This window comes from Sinocyclocheilus rhinocerous, unplaced genomic scaffold (genome assembly GCF_001515625.1).
Source record: "Sinocyclocheilus rhinocerous isolate Xijiao unplaced genomic scaffold, SAMN03320098_v1.1 scaffold1874, whole genome shotgun sequence".
NCBI classification, from domain to species: domain Eukaryota; kingdom Metazoa; phylum Chordata; class Actinopteri; order Cypriniformes; family Cyprinidae; genus Sinocyclocheilus; species Sinocyclocheilus rhinocerous.
The window spans coordinates 508,652-518,053 of NW_015626862.1; the positions used below are offsets into that span (position 1 = coordinate 508,652).

The 9,402-nt window shown below is 35.1% G+C and overlaps 1 long non-coding RNA gene across 1 annotated transcript; it reads left to right on the forward strand.

Annotated features, from left to right (window-relative positions):
* Positions 1-2,125: 2,125 nt before the first annotated feature.
* Positions 2,126-4,113, forward strand: LOC107716596 (uncharacterized). Its single transcript, XR_001637229.1, has 3 exons — positions 2,126-2,244; positions 3,823-3,959; positions 4,038-4,113. It is a non-coding gene; the product is annotated as an uncharacterized LOC107716596 (long non-coding RNA).
* The last annotated feature ends 5,289 nt before the right edge of the window (positions 4,114-9,402 follow it).

A 9,402-nucleotide genomic window follows, 5' to 3' on the forward strand; every position in this document is an offset into this window, starting at 1 on the left:
TATGTTCCCAATTATTCTGTATTATGCAACTGGTTCCATGTATCTTGTTGGCAACCAAACCAATTTTGATCTGTCAAGTCAAATTATCACATTCCAAAGTGTGTTTTACACTAGAGAGAAAAATAAGTAGAGCAAGGGGAAACATTCTTGTGCATGTTTTTGCAGGGTCATTGGGTGCAAAACCTCTTATGAGTTCATAAAAGTATGAACAAATTCAGTTACTAAAGGCAATGTCTGTGTGCTGCAGGTCAGGCCTTTTTCTAGTGGTAAATAGAAAGTTTGCCAAAAAAAAACATTTGAATAAATAAAATCTAGACAGAGGAACTGAAGGGACTCGAATACAACCCTTTATCGAAATTTGGGCCACGTTTTAAAACCATGATCAGTCATTTTTTGTTGTTTTCTAGCATTAAAATGTAAACATCTATATTAAATAAGATTTACAATATTAAATACAAACTATTCCAGAATGGGTAACAGTGTTGCGAATGACAAATTTGCAGATTTACTAGCTAGTCAATTGCAGAAGTTCTAGCTAGTTTGGGACCAAATGTTGGTTTATAGATGTTGATAAACCTATATTTCAATTAAATAAAATTAAAAATGAATAGTTGAGTGGTTGAGCTACATGCATGAATACAGTCAACAAAACGCTTTTGCATAAAAATCGTGAAAATGTTTTTGTTTGTTTTTTAAGTAACCATTTTAACTTTTTTGCTTATCGGGATCAGAAATTTAAGTAATAGAAATAGTTTAGTAATAGTTTAACTTATCTATTAATTTTCACTAAAGTAATGACACATCAAAGAATATGATATTCTTAGAAAGTGCTGTTCACATTTCCCTTTTGCCGAACTGTGTCACTGGTGTCAAGGTTAGGCTGTTGTACTCATGAATGCTCACATCAAGTTGCTAATTGTTTCAGACGTAGAGAGCCCTTGCTTGACAGAGCTGAAGATGAACTGGCTGACAGCAATGCAGAGGAGCGCTGAACCCAGGCCACGAGGCCTCACGAGTGTGTTACTCAGCACATAGCCCTGAAGACACTCTCAAGTATGTGAGGAGAATGGCTCTAAGTATGCGGCAAGCTTTTTTTAACATCTCCATTCTAAGTTGAACACTCAATCGCTGTCGACGCCAATGGCCTCGTGGGCAGCGCGCCGACATACAGCGCCATTGCGCTTCGGGTGTCACGAGTTCGAGTCCTGGCTCACGGTTCTTTCCCGATCCCATCCCCCCTCTCTCTCACCCACTTCACTTCCTGTCGACCTATACTGTCCTATCAAAATAAAGGCATAAAATGCCGTAAATAAACCTTTAAAAAAAAAAAGAACACTCAGTCTCTGGAAATGTTGTAGTATTTAATGTCTTAGATTAGAAACATCTATTTGCAGCTGTGTGCACCGACATTTCCGTAGAATGTTTATGGAGATTATCTATTTATTGATGATGGTTTGTGTTGGTTTGATTTATTTAAAAAAAAAAGTTTGCATTTCTTTTTTTCTTTTTTCTTTTCTTTTTCCTTTTCTTCTTTTTCCTGACATAAAATGTATTACCTCAGTTGCAAAATGAGACAGGATGTCTGATAAGAGGGAAAACAAGAAACAAAACAAATCAACACAACTACAAAACCCCCCACCCTCAACCCTCCCCAAAGGCCACACACACAAAATAAATAAAACCATGACATCACATGGTCTTCCCAAAAAGACTCTAATGAGAAGGTCCAGGTGTTAGAGTTACATTCTCAATAGTACCCAGTATAGAGTTTGTGAGTATTTGTCTCCCCCTAATGCATTACAATGAGTAGCACATGTTAACCTTTGATTACCAAAGTTTAAAGGTGAAGTTTGAAAGACTTTTTGTCAAAATACATACTCTTAACCAAGTTTATTGTTCATTCACTACTATAAATATTCCATTCATGGGTCTATCTCCCCCAAAAGTGTAAACAACACACTGAGACTCCCAGATACCATCAAAACCAGGGGTCACCAGATTCGGTCCTGGAGGGCTGGTGTCCTGCAGAGTTTAGCTCCTACTCTTATTAAACACACCTGAACCAGCTGATTAAGGTCTTACTAGGCATACTAGAAACTTCCAGGCAGGTGTGTTGAGGCAAATTGGAGCTTAACTCTGCAGGACACCGGCCCTCCAGGAACGAGTTTGGAGACCCCTGATCAAAACATTTAGAGCGGTCAGATCAGATATGTCAATGGCGAGAGTTTGGGTGTAGCTACTGAGGTAAGCTGAGCCAGAGGGTGTTTACCCAGTGTGGGACCCGGGCTGACATGGGAATAGAAATCCAAATTTGGTTATAAGCCAAAATCCGAAGACTTACCAAAATACACAGAGATAGACAATGGGGTAAAACAAGGGTAAATGCTGGCGGTGCTTTTACAAGACAAAGGAATTTGATGGAATGTTTGAATTTCAATCAAGACACTGAACTTGTGGAGTTTCTTCTCGACAGGTAAGCTAAACTCCAGTTTTTGCCACACATTAGCGCTTTACTGTCTTTTGGTGCACATGTCAGCTCTTTACTGTCAAACCTCATATAAAATAGTAAGATACTGTAAAGATAATAATTATCATATAAGGGTATATGAATATAAGGGACATTTGTAAAGCTTGTTTGAAAAGATGCTTTATTTGTGTAGTTCCTCTAGGTGACAGTAGTATGCGCAGAAACAGCATACTTCACATTTAAAGATGCTGTAAGGATTTATTTTCCTTTGTGTATTATAACAGGCAGTTCAATCTTTTGCGGACAGTTTATACACACTGAGCTTTCTCATGAAGAAATCACTTCTTATCAGAGCTGACAGTAAGAAATAATTATTCTAGCATATTCCTTTAGCTTAGTTGGTTATCATCTGCTTGTCATTCCAGAACACGCAGTTATGAGTAACCCAAAATAGCTTCTTTCCACAAAGTTATTTGTGTAAAGTATGTGCAGTCTGACATTATGACATCTGTGGTTGCATATGTAGTTGCTCTCTTTTCCAAGTATTTAGAAGGGAAAACAGGATGCAATGGAAATCTGTCTCTGTGAGTGGGCCGGGAGCAATATCCCTGTGGGCAGAATGGGGGAATCTTGTTCAGCCATGGCCGAGTCTTGAACTTCTCTTCTCGGCATGGGTGAAGGACACACAAGGGCACTGTCCTGTATGTCTTGGCCAAATGTACAAACCAACCCACTCATGCCTAGATAGTCACAATGGTCCATTCATGTTTATAATAGAGGTCCAGTTTGTATTGATGCATTTCACTTCCTGTAGTGGTAATTATCACAGATGATAGCTTGTGGCCTCACGGGAATCACTTGACTCTGTTGTTGTATAGCCTACGCAGCGGTGTTTTAACTTTTACATAACATTTCTCTCTTTTTTTAAAGACATTATGCCTTATTAATATTATATTTGTATTATTGTTATTATTATTATTACACACACACATACACATTTTCTAAATTTACAATGAAAATACATTGAATGGGTGCCTTCCCATGACTCTGAGTGGTTGCTGGGGAATTGCTGTGGTTGCTAGGGTGTTCTGACTAGCTGAAAGTGGTTACATACTAGTCTAGATCAGTTGTTTGTGATATTTCCGTCTCTAGATATGACTTGGGTCAATGTAAGCCAATGGGAATTTTTCGTTCACCAGCCAAAAATGGTCTGATCACTTAGAAACTTCTGTGTACATGTCATATTTGATCTTTTTAAAGCTATGAAACTGTACCTGGCACTGCCTTACCCATTATACTTTGCATGTCAGTTTGACTGAATATCTGTTTTAGGAGATGTCTTCTTCCTTCTACAGCCAACCAAAACACTGGTGACGCACCAAAGCCCTTCTTCCATGAAATGTCAAAGAGGAATGTCTACTAGAAGTGCAATATTATAGCTGTGCTCACACAGAGATGTAATGCGCTGAAAGGCTGATCTTTGACCTTTGAGGTGAGGGCATGTGCGGAGGATGGAACAAAGATGCTCGCAAAAGTCCCAAAATTCAACATGTGATTTTTCATTTGACAGATTTACAGCTTGAGAAAACCGATGAGGTGATAAACGCATGATGGATAAATCAAGGCAAATATTGGAAATATGTTTTTGGAGAAGAACAAGTAATCTGATATGACTGAGAGAGATGTAAAGAATTATGAACCACTGCTGCTGTGCTCTGAGTACTTATTACATTACTTACATTTCCAGGGTCACTGTAACAGCATGTAACCTCTAAAAGCCAGTAACTAGATATATGACTGTTGTGTAGTTAGAAAAACACATTGAAATTTCTTTATCTACCATACTTCATTTAAAGCAAAAAATACTACTGGGTTGCATTGGTGATCATCTTGTTCCAAAATGAGGTTGAAAAGTCTTGTGGTGCTCTTGTCAGGGTTTGTTTAGATCTTTTTGAGAGTCTCGTCTCATGAGGAATTTTCCCAAACTCATCTGAAAGAATTCCCAGCTGTGCTGTCCTGGGTCAGAGGCCCTGCCCCATATCAGGAGCGTTTCAAGACACTGATTTGTGTGTTTGGACATGTTTTAAAAATATATATGAAGCTAAATGTGAACTTTAAAGCAATAGTTCTCTCAAACATTGTAATTATTTCATTATTTAGTCACCCTCATGTCATTTAAAACAAACATGCTGTTATTTTATGTGGAAAACAAAAAATGTAGTAAATAATGACAGTATTTTCATTTTAGCTGAACGATTCCTTTTAGCGGTTGATAAATGTGGATGGAACAAAGATGCTCGCAAAAGTCCCAAAGTTCAACATGTGATTTTTCGTTTGACAGATTTACAGCTTGAGAAAACCGATGAGGTGATAAACGCATGATGGATAAATCAAGACAAATATTGGAAATATGTTTTTGGAGAAGAACAAGTAATCTGATATGACTGAGAGAGATGTAAAGAATTATGAACCACTGCTGCTGTGCTCTGAGTACTTATTACATTACTTACATTTCCAGGGTCACTGTAACAACATGTAACCTCTAAAAGCCAGTAACTAGATATATGACTGTTGTGTAGTTAGAAAAACACATTGAAATTTCTTTATCTACCATACTTCATTTAAAGCAAAAAATACTACTGGGTTGCATTGGTGATCATCTTGTTCCAAAATGAGGTTGAAAAGTCTTGTGGTGCTCTTGTCAGGGTTTGTTTAGATCTTTTTGAGAGTCTCGTCTCATGAGGAATTTTCCCAAACTCATCTGAAAGAATTCCCAGCTGTGCTGTCCTGGGTCAGAGGCCCTGCCCCATATCAGGAGCGTTTCAAGACACTGATTTGTGTGTTTGGACATGTTTTAAAAATATATATGAAGCTAAATGTGAACTTTAAAGCAATAGTTCTCTCAAAAATAGTAATTATTTCATTATTTAGTCACCCTCATGTCATTTAAAACAAACATGCTGTTATTTTATGTGGAAAACAAAAAATGTAGTAAATAATGACAGTATTTTCATTTTAGCTGAACGATTCCTTTTAGCGGTTGATAAATGTTGTGCTTGTCCTTATGAAATACATTTGTTATAATTATTTTTTTATGTTTTTTGGAAAGCATGGCAAGCTTCACACACACCGGACCTATTTTACATCACATGGAGTGACTAATGACTATAGTATCTGTCCCATGTTCTCATGCAAATGAAGACCCAAAGTTGTAAGTATTAAGACAAAGGCTCTCAACGAGCGGGCCTCAAGATGGCAAAACAAGCATTAAAATAAGCCAAAACAACAAAAAATCAAGATAATTCTTATTTTAATTCACCCTGCCAAAACAGTCTTGAAAAACCTGAGGAAGCCTAATTTTAAAAGTGCAATTTCTAGAACTGGAAATGTCATATGTAAATTCATAAAATTGTAAAAACATCATGGGATGTTTTTTTTTATAATGAATATACATTTTTACTTAAAAAAAAATTTATGCTGTAGAAATTGGAGGAAATTTTTTATTATTTTTTTAAATATCCAGTAAATCATGAATAACTGGAAAAGTAATGGGGCCTTCAAATATTGTTGTGGAGAATGAATAGCTTTGAGCTCAAAAAGGTTAAAATGCTTGGTCTGTATTCCCTACGACATCAAGTTCTCAACTAGCACAAATAAGCACCACACGAGCAAAGCAAAGATTATCGTGTGATTTAGCTGGAGGGTTTTTTTTATATGTGAAACTGAATACAAAAGTATACCTAAGTATTAGCACAAAAAGGCCATGCTGATTTCATTCTTCTCTGTGAAGACTATTAGACAATGGTTACTGAAGTTGGTTAACTAAACCAAACAGCTATTTGTCTGTGGTTTATCAGTGTGATAATCCCAGAAATTCAGTGCGCAATTGGCCAGTGACTCAGTCAACATTGGCATTTGCCAACAAAACACCTCTTATGGAGTTGTTTATCAATCTCCTCTCCTCTTGAATTCATCCCAGCGCATGGCATTTTTATAGTACAGTTGTCTTTGTTTGGCGATTTCTCGCACTCATGAGAAATGATGAAACAAAATGGGGGCAGAAGGGATTTTTATTTTTTTGTGGTTATTTTTTTGCAGGGTAACATTTAGTAACTTCGTTTGTTTTTGAAAATGCGGAGGCTTCATACAGACAGTCAAAACCACAACCACATAATTTGCCTTGATCAGCAAACGTGCCATATTATTGTATATTCTCACTTGCCATCAGTGTTTTTTTTTTTTTTTTAATCAACTAAAATTAAAACGATTAAAATTTGTTTTCAGTATTTGAAATAAAACTGAAATAAAATATAAATATTAGATGAAAAAAATACATTTAAAAATGAGAAATGTTGCCTTGGCAACTAATATATATATATATATATATACATACATGTATATATATATATAATATATATATGTGGGTTAATATTTATTATTATTATATAATATAATAAAATATAAAAAATTGATGAAAACTATAATATTTTTGTAAATAATACTAAAATAACACTGCTTGCAGTATTATGGGTTACTGTAGAGGCTTCCTTTCTTTTATATCCATCCAGTTATTTGTCAGAGGGATCATACTGATTTACATTTCTATCATCAGCTACTCTTAAGCAGCAATGTACATTATTTATTTAAAGTTTCAAGATATCGTTGTCTTTTCTGGAATGCCATCTATATTGAGTTGACTTCTTACAATAGTTGATAAGTTTAGGTTCACAGGGTTTTGATAAGAATGAGACTGAAAGGTCTGTTTCTCATAGCTGTGCAGGTTCTTGCGCAATTGATAACAATGATGTACTGCATCCAATTAATGAAAAATGACATTCCTAAAACAGCACAGGGTTTCTGACAGCAGATATTATGCAAGTAGATAAGGAAGGGGTTGAGGAAAGTCAAAAATACAGACAGTACTTTTTAGAAAGGTACACATTCCTGTTTGCCTAGGCCTTTTATCAGCTTCTTGTATCCTGTGTGAAGAGAAAAATTGCCTGTGAGCATGACAGGATATGTTGTTTTTTTTTAGACAGAGCTATTTCATTAAAAGTGACTGATTCAGTGGCTGTGCTTATGTTTGATACCGAGGACTGTCAGAAAAATCACGATCAGTTTTTATTTAATTTGTGAATAAATTATTTAGTCTAACAAAGCAGTTGTAGGCTACACCATATTCGTGACTTTAAATGGGAGTGTTAAAAGACCTGTTGGAATGTACTATATCTGTTTTTGTGAAGAAATATATCAACTGCTCTCATAACAAGAGGTTTTGGGACGGCAAATGATTTCACATGTAACAGCGCTTCTTAGTGGCTCGTCTCCTGAACTGCCTCTTACGTGGTTCCATGACTGAAGCCATGAAGCCGCTTATTTTATTGCTGTAAGATATCCTGACATCTGGTTTTGATGTTACAGGCTGCTCATTTGTGAGTAAGATCAAAAGGTTCAGGGTTTATTTTTTAACGAGGTCTTTAAACAAGTAATATTGGAGAAGTTTTGACAAAAAAGTCTAAAATTTCTGGCAGCACAATGTACACCAGCTCTCCAAAGATCAAAGCTAATCGTGCGTCCAAAGAGACAAAATGTGAACTTTAAGCTGTAGGACCAGGAAGGAAAGCAGTTTCATTACAGTGATCATTATTTATAAAACCACATAGGTGAGAATTCTAATTTTAGTCATCACCATATATTATATTATATTATATTATATTATATTATATATTATTATATACACTCACACACACACATAGCACTTTTGCACACTTTTAAAAGTCATCCTTGCAGTAAAATGTTTTGTCATGTAATTTAAAATGAGCTTCATACAGCAGTTTCTGAAGAAGGCAATAAATAAATAAATAATGATATTCAAAAGTTTTATTTTATGTACAATTATTTATATTAATTTATAAGAATAATATTCAGTATTATTCCATATTACTGAAAGTAATTTTTAAGGGTGAGATAATAGAACATTAATGTACATGTTATCACTTTTTACAATGTGTATATAACATAATCACAACAACTATTATTATTAGTAGTAGAAGTGATACATTTTAGTATTTATGTGAATACATGTACATATTAATATTTATATATATTGTATTTATATACAGATGAGAAATAATTGGTATTTGAGTACCCGGTAAACGTGGCGTTGAAAGGGAAAAATACGATGTTCTCATCAACCTGACCTCCCTCTGCGGTTCTATTTGGAGCTCTGTGGTTTCATATCTTGCTTTTGCAAAAACCCACACCTGCTTATGCATGAGTCGGAGACGGCTGAAGCCTCAACTTTAATCATATCTATCTATCTATCTATCTATCTATCTATCTATCTTTCTATCAATTATATCTATCTATCTATCTATTGATGTATCAGTCTACATAAATAGATTCTCAATCTTTTTGCATGTACATTTTGTCAGACAAGCAGCCTTGTATTGTAAACTACATTTTAAAGTCAGTTTTAAATACAACAGAAAATCCAGCCGGGCCCATTTACAAACTGGTAACTATTATTATTTCCTGCTACACAGAAATATATGAAATATTTGTATTTTGTTTTTGTTTTGGTGTGTTGATATTTTATATTATATTTAGAGTAATTTTCTTCAGAGATTTAATTTCGAAAGTCATTTAAAGGAATTGTTCATCCAAAAATTAAATTGTCGTCATTTACTCACCCTCTTGTCATTCCAAAACTGTATGGCTTTCTGTGAAACACTAAAGAAGATATTTTGAAGAATGTTTCAACTGTTTTTGTCCATACAATGAACAAAACATATACTTGTGTTGTGCTGAAAAAAAAATACACTGAGACATTTGTCAAAATATCTTTTGTGTTCCACAGAAGAAATAAAGTCACATAGGCTTGGAACGACATGAAGGTGTTTACATTTTGTGTGTGTGTGTGTGTGTGTGTGGGG